This window comes from Hordeum vulgare, chromosome 2H, assembly GCF_904849725.1.
Source record: "Hordeum vulgare subsp. vulgare chromosome 2H, MorexV3_pseudomolecules_assembly, whole genome shotgun sequence".
NCBI classification, from domain to species: Eukaryota; Viridiplantae; Streptophyta; class Magnoliopsida; order Poales; family Poaceae; genus Hordeum; species Hordeum vulgare.
The window spans coordinates 270549542-270565271 of NC_058519.1; the positions used below are offsets into that span (position 1 = coordinate 270549542).

Consider the following 15730-nt stretch of genomic DNA (forward strand, 5'->3'; position numbering starts at 1 on the left):
TATTTTCTGAGTCACTTGGGATTTACGTCTGCTGGTCACTATGAGAAATCCGAAAGATCCAAGAACTGAAATCTTGCCCTCAACTACGAGGACAGGTAAGGAACTGCCATCTAGCTCTGCACTTGATTCACCTTCTGTTATGAGTAAGTTTGCGACATCGCCTCCTACTAGAAATCTTGATATGTCGCGTGTGCTTGATGATGCTACTTCTGCTGCCCATGATTCTTATGATGATGCTATGCTTGATACTGCTTTGCCAGATGATGCTATGCTTGATACTACTTTGCCTGATGATGCTATGCTTGATACTACTTTGCCTGATAATGCTATGCCTGATACTGCTTTGCCACTAGGTGCATTCCTTGATGCACAAATTGCTAGAGTTGCTGCTAGATGTGATGATACTTCTAAAACTGCTAATACTATTGAAGTAGAACCTGCTACTATGCCCGAATTGCCTGTTATGCCTGAACGTTATGTTATGAAGGGAGAGATAGCTGAGGATTTTCTTGCGTGTAAGGATAGCTATGATGTTGAGAAATTACTGCTCAAGTGGAAAGAAAAATCTCTGAACACTAGGATGAAATACGATCCGAAGTTTGCTACTTCGCCTATCTTTGTGATCGATATGGATTATGAATTCTCTGTCGACCCTGAGTTAATCACTCTGGTCGAATCTGATCCTTTTCACGGTTATGAGTCTGAAACGGTTGTAGCCCATCTTACCAAACTGCACGATATAGCCACCCTATTCACTAGTGAGGAAAAGATATGCCACTACTATATCCTCAAGCTGTTTCCTTTCTCGCTAAATGATGATGCTAAGACTTGGTTCACTTCTCTTGCTCCTGGTTGTGTGCGTAGCCCCCAGGATATGGTCTACTACTCTGAAAATTATTTCCCTGCCCATAAGAAGCAAGCTGCCTTGCAGGAAATATACAACTTTGCTCAAGCTGAAGAAGAGAGTCTCCCACAAGCTTAGGGGAGGCTCATCCAGCTACTGAATGCTTTGCCTGATCACCCTCTTGAGAAGAATGAAATACTTGATATCTTCTGTAATGGACTTACCGATGCTTCCAAAGACCACATAGATAGTTGTGCCGATTGTGTTTTTAGGGAACTAACCGTAGAACAAGCTGAGACTCTACTGAATAAAATCTTGTGCAATGAGAATGCTTGGACTATTCCCGAACCACCTCCTAAGCCAACTCTGGAGAACAGAGGTATTCTATTCCTCAGTCCTGAAGATATGCAAGAAGCTAAGAAATCTATGCGAGAGAAAGGCATTAAATCTGAAGATGTCAAAAATCTACCACCTATCGAAGAGATCCATGGTTTTGATAACCCGATACAGGTAGTAGAAGTATACTCTATGCGTAGGCTTGATGAGAGTGATATTCCTTTTGATAAACATGCTAGCCTATGCATGGATGAATTTGGTAACTTCATTGCCTAACAACAAAGTTTCAATAATTATGTTAGGAGACAATTGGAACAAAATGCTCGTATGCTTAGTCATTTAAGTGCTTGTGTGGACAGAAATGTCAATGATCTTAACCTCCTGAGTAAACATGCCTCTATGGTTACTACTCAAGTAGAACAAGTACTTAAAGCTCAGAATGACTTGCTCAACGAGTTGAATGACAATTTTGTCAGAATCGTTACTAGAGGCGGTAGAATGACCCAGGAACCTTTGTATCCTGAGGGTCATCCGAAGAGAATTGAACAAGAATCTCAAGGAGTTAGCACTGATGCACCTAGTCATCCTAGAAAGAAGAAGAAAGATGATAGGAACTTGCACCCTAGCAATCATGTTGCAGCTACACCTGAGAGTCCAAACGATGCCTCTGTTTGTGATGCTGAAACACAATCTGGTGATGAACATGAGCCTAATGATGATATCATTAGTGATGTTCATGTTGATGCTCAACCTAGCAATGATAAGGATGTGGAGATTGAACCTGTTGATGTTGATAACCCACAGCCTAGGAATAGAAGATACGATAAGAATGACTTTGCTGCTAGGAAGCATGGTAAAGAAACCCATGCCCTTTCCTCCCCAACCATCCAAGAAAAAGGATGATGAGGATTTTGAGCGATTCGTTGAAATGATCAGATGTGTCTTTCTGCAAATGCATTTGACAGATATGCTCAAAATGTCTCCGTATGCTAAGTACATGAAAGATATTGTGACTAATAAGAGGAGGATACCTGAGGTTGAGATTTCCACCATGCTTGCTAACTATACCTTCAAGGGTGGAACTCCTAAGAAACTAGGTGATCCCGGTGTGCCCACTATACCTTGCTCCATTAAAGGTAACTACGTTAGAACTGCTTTATACGACCTTGGAGCCGGTGTTAGTGTTATGCCTCTCTCTCTTTATCGTAGACTCGAACTGGATAAGTTGACACCCACTGAAATCTCTGTGCAAATGGCCGACAAATCAACTGTCTTCCCTATCGGCATTTGCGAGGATGTGCCTGTTGTGGTTGCTAATGTCACTATCTTAATAGAGTTTGTTATCTTGGTTATTCCCGTGGACGATGCCATGGCAGTCTTTGCTACTGCAACAAAAGACCTTCCAATGGAGCCAGAAATAGGTGTGTCGACGGCACCAGGAACCCTTTTGCTACGGCTACGCCTTAAGGGACTTCCTAGGCAAATATGCGAAGGATTTCCCCCGTGGCCTTGGAGCCTTGCGTTGGTGTTCCCTCGAAGCGGAAAGGGTGATGTAGCGCAGCGATGGTAAGTATTTCCCTCAGTTTGAGAACCAAGGTATCGATCCAGTGAAGGAGTATCACAAGAGCCTGCACAAACACAAAGAACCTGCTCCCAAAGCTATGAAGGGGTTGTCAATCCCTTATAGATTGTTCGCCAAGTGAGAATTGAAAGCAACAAAGTAACAAAGCAAAGTAAAATCGGAGGTGTAAACGATAGATGTGAATAGACCCGGGGCCGTAGTGTTTACTAGTGGCTTCTCTCATGAAAGAAAGTAGACGGTGGGTGAACAAATTACTGTCGAGCAATTTATAGAACCGCGCAAAGTCGTGACGTCATCTATGGCAATGATTATATCTATAGGCATCACGTCCAAAACAAGTAGACCGGTACTTTCTGCATCTACTACTATTACTCCACATGTCGACCGCTATCCACCATGCATCTAGTGTATTAAGTCCAAAAGAATAGAGTAACGCCTTAAGCAAGATGACATGATGTAGATGGACAATGGCATATCAACGACAGAGCCCACCTTGTTACCCTTGATGGCAACCACTCAATGTGTGCCTTGCTGCCCCTACTGTCACTGGGAAAGGTCACCACATGGTAAGAACCCAAAACCAAGCACTTCTCCCATTGCAAGAATCGTAGATCTAGTTGGCCAAACAAAACCCAAGACTCGGAGAGACTTACAAGGATATCAAATCATGCATTTAAGAAATCAGCAAAGACTCAAATATATATCATAGATAATCTGATCACAAATCCAGAATTCATCAGATCTCGACAAACACACCGCCAAAGAAGATTACATCGGATAGATCTCCATGAAAATCATGGAGAACTTTGTATTGAAGATCCAAGAGAGAGAAGAAGCCATCTAGATACTAACTACGGACCCGTGGTCTGAAGTGAACTACTCATGAGTCATTGGAAGGGCGATGATGATGATGAAGAAGCCCTCCAACTCCAAAGTCCCCTCCGGCAGGGCGCCAGGAAGGGTCTCCAGATGAGATCTCACGGAAACGGAAGCTTGCGGCGGCGGAAAAGTATTTTCGGGGCTCCCCTGATTTTTTGCTGTATTTTAGGGAATATATAGGCCAAAGATCTAGGTCAGGGGGGCGCCAGGGAGGCCACAAGCCCTGCCACCGCTGCCTCCCCCTGGTGGCGGAGTGGGGGCTTGTGGGCTCCCTGCAGCCCTCTTGGCTTGGCCCACAGGCCTCCTGATCTTCTTCCATTCGGGAAAAAATCATTTCGGGTATTTTATTCCGTTTGGACTCCGTTCCAAAATCAGATCTGAAAAGAGCCAAAAACACAGAAAAACTGGAACTCGCACTTGGCACTGAATTAATAAGTTAGTCCCAAAAAAGATATAAAAGGTACATAAAACATCCAAAGATGACAAGTTAACAGCATGAAACCAGAAAAAAATTATAGATACGTTTGAGACGTATCAAGCATCCCCAAGCTTAACTCCTGCTCGTCCTCGAGTAGGGAAGTGATAAAGAATTAATTTTTTATGCTTTCATGCTACCTAGCATAGATGTCCTTTGTAACTCCTCTTATGTGACGTGAATGTTCAGATCCAATTGATTCAAAACAATAGTTTTCTATTGACGTGGAAACAATAATAATTCAAGCAAACTAGCAAGGTAATCATGAACTTTCAAAATAACAAGGCCAAAGGAAAGTATCCCCTACAAAAGCATATAGTCTGGCTATGCTCTACCATCATTGCACAACGAATTTAAATCATGCACAGCCCCGGTACTGGCCAAGTAATTGTTTCACACCTTTACTTTCTCAAACCTTTTCAACTCTCACGCAAACGAATGAGCTGTGGAGATGCTCATCAATAGATATCAATGTGAATGAGTAGGGATTGCCATACAAACGATGCACTAGAGCTACGAGTAAGTGAAAGCTCTTAAAGAAAACTAGTGGGTGTGCATCCAACTTGCTTGCTCACGAAGTCCTAAGGCAATTTTGAGGAAGCCTATCATTGGAATATACAAGCCAAGTTATATAATGAAAATTTCCCACTAGATATATGGTGGTGACAAAACGAGAGACTCTCAATCATGAATATCATGGTGCTTAATATGCACAAGTGTGGAAAAGGTGGTAGCATTGTCCCTTCTCTCGTTTTCTCTCATTTTTTTGGTGGGCTCTTTGGCCTCTTTTTTTTGGTGGGCTTCTTTGGCCTCTTTTATTTCCTCACATGGGACAATGCTCCATTAATGATGATCATCACACTTTCAACTCGAAACTTAGAGCAACAATGACTCTATATGGAATGCCTTCGGTAGTGTACCGTGACAATGATCTAGCATGACATAGACATTAATGGAAACATCATGCTATCTGTCTTATGATCATGCAATGGCAATGTAGACCTGGTGTCACATGTCATGGTGGTAGTTGCATGGCAATATATCTCGGAATGACTTTGAAAAATCCATAGTAGGTAGGTATGGTGGCTGTTTTGAGGGAGGCTAATGGTGGGTTTTGTGCACCGGCGAAAGTTGCACGACACTAAGAAGATAGTGATGGTGGCAGGTGAAAGTGCATCTAAACCATGGACTCAACATTAGTCATGAAGAACTCATATAATTGTTGCAAAAGTTTTATTAGTAATCGAAACAAAGCATTCAACGCATACTCCTAGGGGAAGGGTTGGTAGGTATAAACCATCGCGCGATCCCGACCGCCACGCAAAGGATGACAATCAATAGACTAGTCATGCTCAGATTTCATCACCTAGTGGTTCACCATACGTGCATGCTACGGGAATCACTAACTTCAACACAAGTACTTCTAGATCCACAACACCTTACTAGCATGACTTCAATATTACCATAACCACAACTCAAAACTAATTGAGATGAATCAAACTTCTCTAACTATTCAATGCACATGAAGGTGGAAGTTTTCGTATCCCTTTGGATAAGTACCCCTTTGGAGACTACTTTCAAAGCATAGATCAACTACCAAGCCACGCACCGCTGCGCTCTAAAAGATATAAGTGAAGCACATAGAGCAAAAGTATCTAGCTCAAAAGATATAAGTGAAGCACATGTGAGCAGAATTGTCTACCAAAAGATATAAGTGAAGCACATGTGAGCAGAATTGTCTACCAAAAGATATAAGTAAAGCTCGACAAAATCATGGTTAGTGCATGTCTCTCTCTCTAGGTGTGCAGCAAGGATGATTGTAACACAAAAAAAATAAAAGACTCCTACGATACAAGACGCTCCAAGCAAAAACACATAACATGTGGTGAATAAAAATATAGCCCCAAGTAACGTTACCGATGGATTGAAGACGAGAGAGGGGATGCCTTCCCGGGGCATCCCCAAGCTTAGGATTTTACGGCATCCTTGAATCTCTTGGGGTGCCTTGGGCATCCCCAAGCTTGAGCTCTTGCCACTCTTTATCTCTTTGTACATAAGAACTTCACCTAAAACTTGAAAACTTCACAACACGAAACTTAAACAGAAACTCGTGATAACATTATTATGAGAAAGCAAACCACCACTTCCTTAGGTACTATAGAAAACTTATATTCTACTTATGTTGATGTTGGATTACTGTATTTTCAATCTTCCATGGCTAATACCCCCCGATACTATCCATAGTTTCATCAAAATAAGCAACCAACACAACAAAAACAGAATCTGTTAACAACAGACCAGTCTGTAGCAATCTGTATATTTCGTATACTTCTGGTACTTCAAAAATTCTGAAAACTTACGACAGCCTGGAGAATTTGCGTAGCAATCAGTAGCAAAACGAATCAACTCAAAAGCTCTTACATATAAAAAATCCAAATTCTTTTCGTGAGCAGAAATTTTATGTCTTTTCCAGCATGACCAAACGATCATCCCCAAGACTAATCATAACGGTTTTGCTTGGCACAAACACAAAAAGAAACACAAAAAACACAATCATAACAGAACTAGGAAAGTGTGGAAAACACAAAACAGAAATAAAAAGGATAGATTCGTTGGGTTGCCTCCCAACAAGCGCTTTTGTTTAACGCCCTTAGCTAGGCGAAAGGTGATGGAATCACGTATAGTCATCTTTGGTGCTCAAACCATAAGTATTCCTCATCATAGATTCATAAGGCAATCTTATTTTCTTTCTAGGAAAGTGCTCCATGCCCTTCTTTAAAGGAAATTGAAATCTAATATTCCCTTCCTTCATATCGATGATAGCACCAATAGTCCTTAGGAATGGTCTACCAAGAATAATGGGACATGAAGGATTGCAATCTATGTCAAGTACAATTAAATCCACGGGTACATAGTTCTTATTTGCAACAATAAGAACATCATCGATCCTTCCCATGGGTTTCTTGACAGTAGAATCCGCAAGATGCAAATTAAGAGAACACCTTCAATCTCATGAAAACCAAGAATATCACATAAAGACTTTGGAATCACGGAAACACTAGCACCCAAATCACACAAAGCATTGCACTCATAGTTTTTGATCTTGATTTTGATAGTAGGTTCCCACTTATCATGAAGTTTTCTAGGTATAGAGACTTCTAGTTCGAGCTTCTCTTCAAGAGATTTCATCATAGCATCTATGATATGTGTGGTAAAGGCTTTGCTTTGGCTATAAGCGTGTGGAGAGTTTGCAATGGATTGCATCAAAGAAATGCATTCAAACAAGGAGCAATTATCATAATAGAATTCCTTGAAATCCAAAGTGGGAGTTTCAGTACTACCTAAAATTTTGACTTCTTCTACTCCACTCTCCACACCTTTATCATCAAGATAGGTGGACTCGGAATCATGGGGGCGTTTTTCAACCAAAGTGGATTCATATCCAGCCCCTCCATAAATAGGTTTGACACGCGAAAACAAAGATTCAAGAGGAGACACACCAAGCACTTTAAGATCTTCATGATTTGCATCACTAGAACGCACCCTTTTAAACCATTCATGCCTAGCACGAATTTGGCTGGTTCTTTCTTTGCTCTCATTCATGGAGACACGCATAGCTTTCAAAGTTTCATCCAAGTTGACCTTGGGAGGAGCGTATCTAACTTTCAAAGCATCAATATCACAAGACATCCTATCAACGCTCTTAGCCAAATCGTCTATTTTGGGTAGTTTTTCCTCTATGGACGAATTGAAAATCTTTTGAGAGTTGATGAACTCTTTGATATTACTCTCTAAATCAGAGGGTAATTTGTTGCGATTTCCTTAAGTGTTGTTGTAGGAATTGCCATAATTGTTAAAGGAGTTACTAGGAAAAGGCCTAGGAACATAGTTTCCTCTAAAAGCATTGTTGTTGCCAAAATTGTTCCTACCAAGAAAATTCACGTCCAAACTAGCGTTGCTACTCTCAATCAAGGAAGATAGTGGCATGTCATTAGGATCTACAGTAGTGTTTCTACTAGCAACCAAATTCATCAACTCGTCCATCTTAGCACTCAGCAAGTTAATCTCTTCTATAGCGTGTACCTTTTTGCTAGGAGGTGACCTTTCAGTGTGCCACTGAGAGTAGTTGGCCATGATATTGTCTAGGAGTTTTGTAGCGTCTCCTAACGTGATTTCCATGGTTCCACCTGAGGTGGAGTCCAAGATATTGTGAGAAGCGAAAGCCAGCGTAAAAGATTTGTATAATCATCCACAAACTCAAGCCATGAGCAGGACAATTTCTAATCATAAGCTTCATCCTCTCCCAAGATTGTGCAACGTGTTCATGATCAAGTTGCTTGAAATTCATGATATCGTTACGTAAGGAGATGATCTTAGTCGGCAGAAAACACTTGGATATATAAGCATCTTTGCACTTATCCCAAGAATTGATACTATTTTTAGGCAAAGAAGAAAACCAAGTTTTTGCGCGATCTCGCAACGAGAAAGGAAAAAGTTTCAACTTAATCACGTCATTATCCACATCTCTTTTCTTTTGCATATCACAAAGCTCAATGAAGGTATTGAGATGGGATGTGGCATCTTCACTAGGAAGGCCAGAGAATTTCTCTTTCATAACAAGATTCCGCAAAGCTGCGTTGATTTCATACGATTCCGCACTAGTGGCGGGAGCAATCGGAGTACTAATAAAATCATTATTATTAGTGCTCGAGAAGTCGCAAAGTTTGGTGTTTTCAGCCATGATGACTTCAACAAACAAACAAGCACACAAGAAAGCAAGAAAACCGGCAAAGGAAACGGCAAAAGGCAAAAGAAAACCGCAAAGGAGAAAGGCAAATGAAAATGGCAAATGTGAAGTGGGGGAGAGGAAAACGAGAGGCAACTGGCAAAAAAGTAAATGCAGGAGATGAGTTTGTGAGACCTACTTGGATAGATCTTGATCTCTCCTTCCCCAGCAACGGCGTCAGGAATACTTCTCCTACTGCAACAACAAAAGACCTTCCAATGGCGCCAGAAATAGGTGTGTCGACGGCACCAGGAATCCTTCTGCTACGGCTACGCGTTAAGGGACTTCCTAGGCAAATATGCGAAGGATTTCCCCCATGGCCTTGGAGCCTTGCGTTGGTGTTCCCTCGAAGCTGAAAGGGTGATGTAGCGCAGCGATGGTAAGTATTTCCCTCAGTTTGAGAACCAAGGTATTGATCCAGTGAAGGAGTATCACAAGAGCCTGCACATACACAAAGAACCTGCTCCCAACGCTATGAAGGGGTTGTCAATCCCTTATAGATTGTTCGCCAAGTGAGAACTGAAAGCAACAAAGTAACAAAGCAAAGTAAAAGCGGAGGTGTAAACGATAGATGTGAATAGACCCGGGGGCCGTAGTGTTTACTAGTGGCTTCTCTCATGAAAGCAAGTAGACGGTGGGTGAACAAATTATTGTCGAGCAATTGATAGAACCGCGCAAAGTCGTGATGTCATCTATGGCAATGATTATATCTATAGGCATCACGTCCAAAACAAGTAGACCGATACTTTCTGCATCTACTACTATTACTCCACACGTCGACCGCTATCCAGCATGCATCTAGTGTATTAAGTCCAAAAGAACAAAGTGACGCCTTAAGCAAGATGACATGATGTAGATGGACAATCTCATATCAACGACAGAGTCCACCTTGTTACCCTTGATGGCAACCACTCAATGTGTGCCTTGCTGCCCCTACTGTCATTGGGAAAGGTCACCACATGGTAAGAACCCAAAATCAAGCACTTCTCCCATTGCAAGAATCATAGATCTAGTTGGCCCAACAAAACCCAAGACTCTGAGAGACTTACAAGGATATCGAATCATGCATATAAGAAATCAGCAAAGACTCAAATATATATCATAGATAATCTGATCACAAATCCACAATTCATCGGATCTCGACAAACACACCGCCAAAGAAGATTACATCAGATAGATCTCCATGAAGATCACGGAGAACTTTGTATTGAAGATCCAAGCACTACAAGAAATAAGGTCAATTATGACTCCCTATATTGGTTATTGATTCGTCATTGTTGTTGTTTATTGACCTTTTTTTGACCAAATTTACAAGGTCAACAGTTGGTCGTCAAGAATGAACAAACTTGACCTTTCTAAAATTTTGGTCATAGAGTTCTATTGACCAAAATTTTGTTTTGGTCATTACCGATTTGTGTGAGCCACGTAGGATCTGGTGTGGCTGTGCTGACATGGCATTGCTAGTGACCAAATGGAATCATCATAAATTTCATAGCCCAATTCAATAATCTTGTCTACATGGGCCTCCACCAATACTATTTTATTATTAAAAATGTCTAAATTGTTTTGAGTGATGCATTATTTTGCCAAAAGCATGTATATCTCAAGATAGGCCCATTGAAAAACAAGTACAAAAGAATAAAAGATTGCAAATTAGTTCTATATATTTCATTTCAATAGCACATCACATGAATTACAATACATCATCTATTGACTCCTCTACACCTAAAGATTTAAGGACCAACAAGTGCACAACAAAATAGTTCTACAAGTGCAGGTCTATAGTAAAAGGGCCCAACAAGTGCATAATCACACATCAACATAGTTCGACAAAGATTGGATGAGAAACACAAGTTTTTATTGATCACACATAACATCAATCTTAAACGTAGCTTCTTGTACCCTCTTCCCAACTTGTCCTCTACTTCTTCTAGGTGCTTCAGATCATCCTGGTAATTGAAATAATCAAACATAAGAAAGCATACAAAATAATCAAATATCACAATGTACAAGTAATAAATAAATTAAAACTATTTCATCCTCCAGGAGTGGTAGTTTATTGAGCTCTGACTACGCGTATGTTTGCATGTACTAGAGGCTGGGGGGCACCTAGATGGGCCTGTGCGCATTTATCTTATTTTCACATATTCGGCTGTTATATCTAATAGCACCAATAACACATGATTTATCTAGTTACCCACGACTTGATGGCTGAACCATCAGGGAGAGAAAGAGAGAGGAGACCAAGGATTCACCTAAACCGAGGAAGAGGCGGGCGCCAATACTGAGGTTGCGGAAGGAAAGGTTGTAGAAGATCACATAAATTAACAAAATCATCTGCATTATCTGGAAAAAAGGAGATGATGAAGCAAAGCAAGACTATTCGGAAAAAAATTAATGAAACTCCATTTGTGCTACAATGATAGCTCATATTTGGAAGGTACAACAGAACTATATATATACTCGATACAAGCTGGAGTAATAAGTGCAACTAATATGGCATACTGTTAAGCATTTTTGTACATCGAAATAATCATAAACTGAAAAGTAGAATTCATCTCAAGGTACAAGGGAAAAGATAAATCTCATTACACCCTGTCAAAATCTGCATTTTGTTTAGATAGTGTTGTGCAGTGAAAAAAAACATTGCGATACTACTGTTGTTCAACCTTAGTCCAGATTAGGACTACACTTAAACTGTCCAGATCAAGGTTGTCAAAATCTAGATTTTAGTCTTAAAATATTACGATTCTGAGATTCTACATAAGGCAATACGACCCAAGTCGTTTAAAGGGTCGCATACAGCATGATCGCTGGTGAATCGCGCTTCAAGTCGTGGGGTCGTCCGGAATGGCGAGCTAGTCCAGACCCTCAGCGAAAAATAAAATAAAACAAAATTTTAATAATATGAAGAAAAGGTACGCTACTGTACTGACTTAGTAATTCATAATTGTAGCTTTATAGATATGCTATCTTAATAATCTTATTGTAGTTCAGTTTGACCGTTTATTTATTTTTCATGAGCTACACTCCAATATTTAATATAATTGATGAAAGATGGCATACACAGCTTCATAGACCTATGCATGCTCCTGCATATTACTTGAATCCACAATGCCACTATGGTGATAACTTCAAGCCTGTTGAAGTAAAACGTGGCCTGTACACTTGTCTTGAAAAGATGGTTCCAGATTTAGATGAAAGAGTCAAGATAGATCGGCAGATTGATTCATTTAGCAATGTTGATGGCCTATTTGGAATGCAATCATCTATTATGACAAGAACTAAAAAAAGCCAGCTGATTGGTGGGATTCGTATGGAGATGATTGCCCTGAGTTGTAGAAGTTTGCAATTAGAGTATTGAGCTTAACTTGTAGTTTGTCGGGTTGTGAGCGGAACTGGAGTGCATTTGAGCAAGTAAGAATCAATGTCATTGTCATGCATTCTCTAGTCCAGGGATATTATATAATACATGTACTAATGCTAACTTCTCAAACCTGTGTAGGTTCATTCAAAGAGAAGAAATCGTCTGCACCAAGATAAGATGAATGTTTTTGTTTTTGTCATGTACAATTCGAAACTGATGAGCAGACAATGCAGAAGGCAAAGACAAGTTGTGGAATATGACATTGATGATGTTTCTTCTGATGATGAATGGATGACTGAAAAAGAAGAACCCATCCTTCCTCCACAAAAGGAATGGATCCGTTCTCTCGATAGGATTGGTCGTAATGATGCTGCTGTGGACAAAGAAAATGAAAGTGACATTGAAAATTATGTAGAAAATATTGTTGACAACCTCGCTGAAGCATGTACGAGAAGTTCTTTTGATGAAGCAAAGTTGATTCTCTTCCATGTTCATTTTACCACGTTTAACTTGGAACTCAATTACTGAATTAATTGAAGATGGTTAAGAACCTTCACATTTATTTCCCATTATTGGATTTCTTGCACTGTCGTATTAACAGCCAACAAAAATTCCATCTAGTGAAGATTGAAGTTGCGGCATTGGACAAATCCCACAGTCAACATCCATCAATGGATCCAAAAAAGGTGTAAAAATGTACCCTTTAATATACATCCGGAACTCAAGTACAAGCAATCCATTTGCTGAGCTGCACTCACCATCTAATGAAATCGGTGCGGCCGGTGCCGTCGTCAAGTGTGAAGGACATGTTCGTGTTGTGCTCCACCTTGCCGTTGACCATGCATCCATACGAGATTGACCTGTAGATCCCCCTACCCAAATAAGAAAGTGTTTAATAACTCAAACCAAACGAACAACTAGATGAGTAGAAGAGTGTGGGGGGCTGGGTAATCCCTCACTCACGTTGGCTTACCGCTGGATGGAGCAAGAGTGTGGGGGGATGGTAATCCCTCACTCAGGTTGGCTTACCGCTGGATGGAGCTGGATCTGTGCCCGCTGCCTAATGAAGCTGGATCCGTGCGATTCACCGGCGACTTCAGGGACGTTGAAATCCGACAGTCGGTACTGCCGCCACCGCCTCAGCTCGAGAGGTGGCACTGGGCCACCGTATCTCAGGGTGTGATCTGAATCGAGACACGCATGGCGTGAGAAGACGGGGAGGGGCCAGCGTGGGATAGATTCGGAGGCACCTGGCTCGGCATAGACGAGGAGGGGCCCGACGCGAGGTGGTTTACAGGTTTAGCGCCGGCGGCGCCGCTGACGACTCGGAGCAACGCGAGAAGGATAGGTGAACTGGCGGCGGCTGATGGTTTGTACGGGAGATGGGAAATGGGGAACGGGACCTAGGGTTAAATGTGGAGCCTTCGAAATTTTTGTCTCCCCGCCCTCACGACTATAAATTTTCTTTCTCGTCGTGCGTGTCATGGTCTATGTTTTCTCCTATTGTTTATTTAGGCTCGTATCGGGTTTATTTTTCTGTTAATGTTTTTTTTCATGTCTCTTTTATCTTTTCTTTGGACCATACAGAGCGTGTGTATTGTACATAGAAAACATTACACACACACATATATATATTGTATACGTAAAAATGTTTAATAATATATGAAGAACTTTTTATAACACGAAAAAACACATTGTATATTTAACAAATGTTCTTCTTATATTTAAATAAGATCATTGTATATTAAAAACACTACAGTGAACTTTTCTATAAATAGGGAAATATATACAAACATATATGTTCAGACAAACATCATATATGTATTTATACATTTTACACATGTCCTAACCTTTTTTACTCTTCCATTTTTTGTATAATATATAGTATACACAGAATGAGCCAAGGTTGTGGTACCAATGTGTTAATACCTCTATGACTAGCATCACATGAGCACGAGGCCGCTGGCGACGAGGTCCACCCCACCACTGAAACCATAGTGGGAGGAAGTGATGCGGGCCGAGGGGAGGAGGGGGCAGAGGGAGGTGATCACGGCTGTGTGCTGGGAGCCACTGATTGCCGCTGGATCTGGGCCGAGGGGAAGATCGGCCGCCATAGGTCGTGGGGGAGAGAGAGATGGGGATCGCCAAGAGAGATGTGGTCGTGGGGGAGAGAGAGATGGGGATCGCCAATGAGAGAGATTGTCTTTCACTTTTTTCTTGTTTCTTTTCACTTTGGGCAGCCAGCCTATCACATGCAAGGCCACGGATCACTCCCCTAAAATAGATCCTGGCCATCCAGTCCTCCTAAATCCAACGCTTCAAAAACCTCCCCTCATCCAACACACCTCTATCATTTTTTCTCTTCTTTATTTTCAACCGGTAGCACTCAATGACCAATTTGTGCAATAGTATCATGACCTAATGGACACAAAAGGTCATAACATTATGGGCTTTGGACCCTCTTAGACTTGTCATGACTAATTTCGGAATTTTGGTCATGGATCAATGACCAATTAAACCACCGTCATTATTTTTGGTCATAATTGAGCATTTTCTTGTAGTGAAGAGAGAGAAGAAGCCATCTATCTACTAACTACGGACCCGTAGGTCTGAAGTGAACTACTCACGAGTCATTGGAGGGGCGATGATGATGATGAAGAAGCCCTCCAACTCCAAAGCCCCCTCCGGCAGGTCGCCGGGAAGGGTCTCCAGATGAGATCTCGTAGAAACGGAAGCTTGCGGCGGCGGAAAAGTATTTTCGAGGCTCCCCTGATTTTTTCCTGTATTTTAGGTAATATATAGGCCAAAGATCTAGGTCAGGGGGCGCCAGGGAGGCAACAAGCCCTGCCACCGCCGCCTCCCCCTGGTTGCGGAGTGGGGGCTTGTGGTCTCCCTGCAGCCCTCCTGGCTTGGCCCACAGGCCCCCTGATCTTCTTCCGTTCGGGAAAAAATCATTTCGGGGATTTTATTCCGTTTGGACTCCGTTCCAAAATCAGATCTGAAAAGAGCCAAAAACACAGAAAAACAGGAACTGGCACTTGGCACTGAATTAATAAGTTAGTCCCAAAAAAGATATAAAAGGTACATAAAACATCCAAAGATGACAAGATAACAGCATGAAACCATCAAAAATTATAGATACGTTTGAGACGTATCAGTCATCCTCGGAAGACCCTTTTTAAACACTGCAGGGGCTATTATAGATTGCAACAAAGGCAATGTCACTTTCCATGTCAACGGTAATGAGCATACGGTGCACTTTCCGAAGAAACAATATCGATTACATTGCATCAATGCTATCGAAAAAACTTCATCGATTCTTATTGGGAGCTTTGAATGCCCTATTTCTCGTGTCAAGATGAAGTATGATTTGCTTGTTAGGGAAATACATATCCCCATTGAGGTGACCTAGTGTCTATTCGAGAATTCTCCGTTCTCTTTTGCGATTCAAATTTTTTTGT

At 41.4% G+C, this 15730-nt stretch overlaps 1 long non-coding RNA gene across 1 annotated transcript; it reads right to left on the minus strand.

Moving 5' to 3' along the window:
• Positions 1-10539: 10539 nt before the first annotated feature.
• On the minus strand, positions 10540-13136 carry LOC123429999. The gene is made up of 3 exons (XR_006622818.1): positions 13028-13136; positions 11158-11248; positions 10540-10851 (listed from the first exon to the last, which is right to left on the minus strand). It is a non-coding gene; the product is annotated as an uncharacterized LOC123429999 (long non-coding RNA).
• Positions 13137-15730: the final 2594 nt, after the last annotated feature.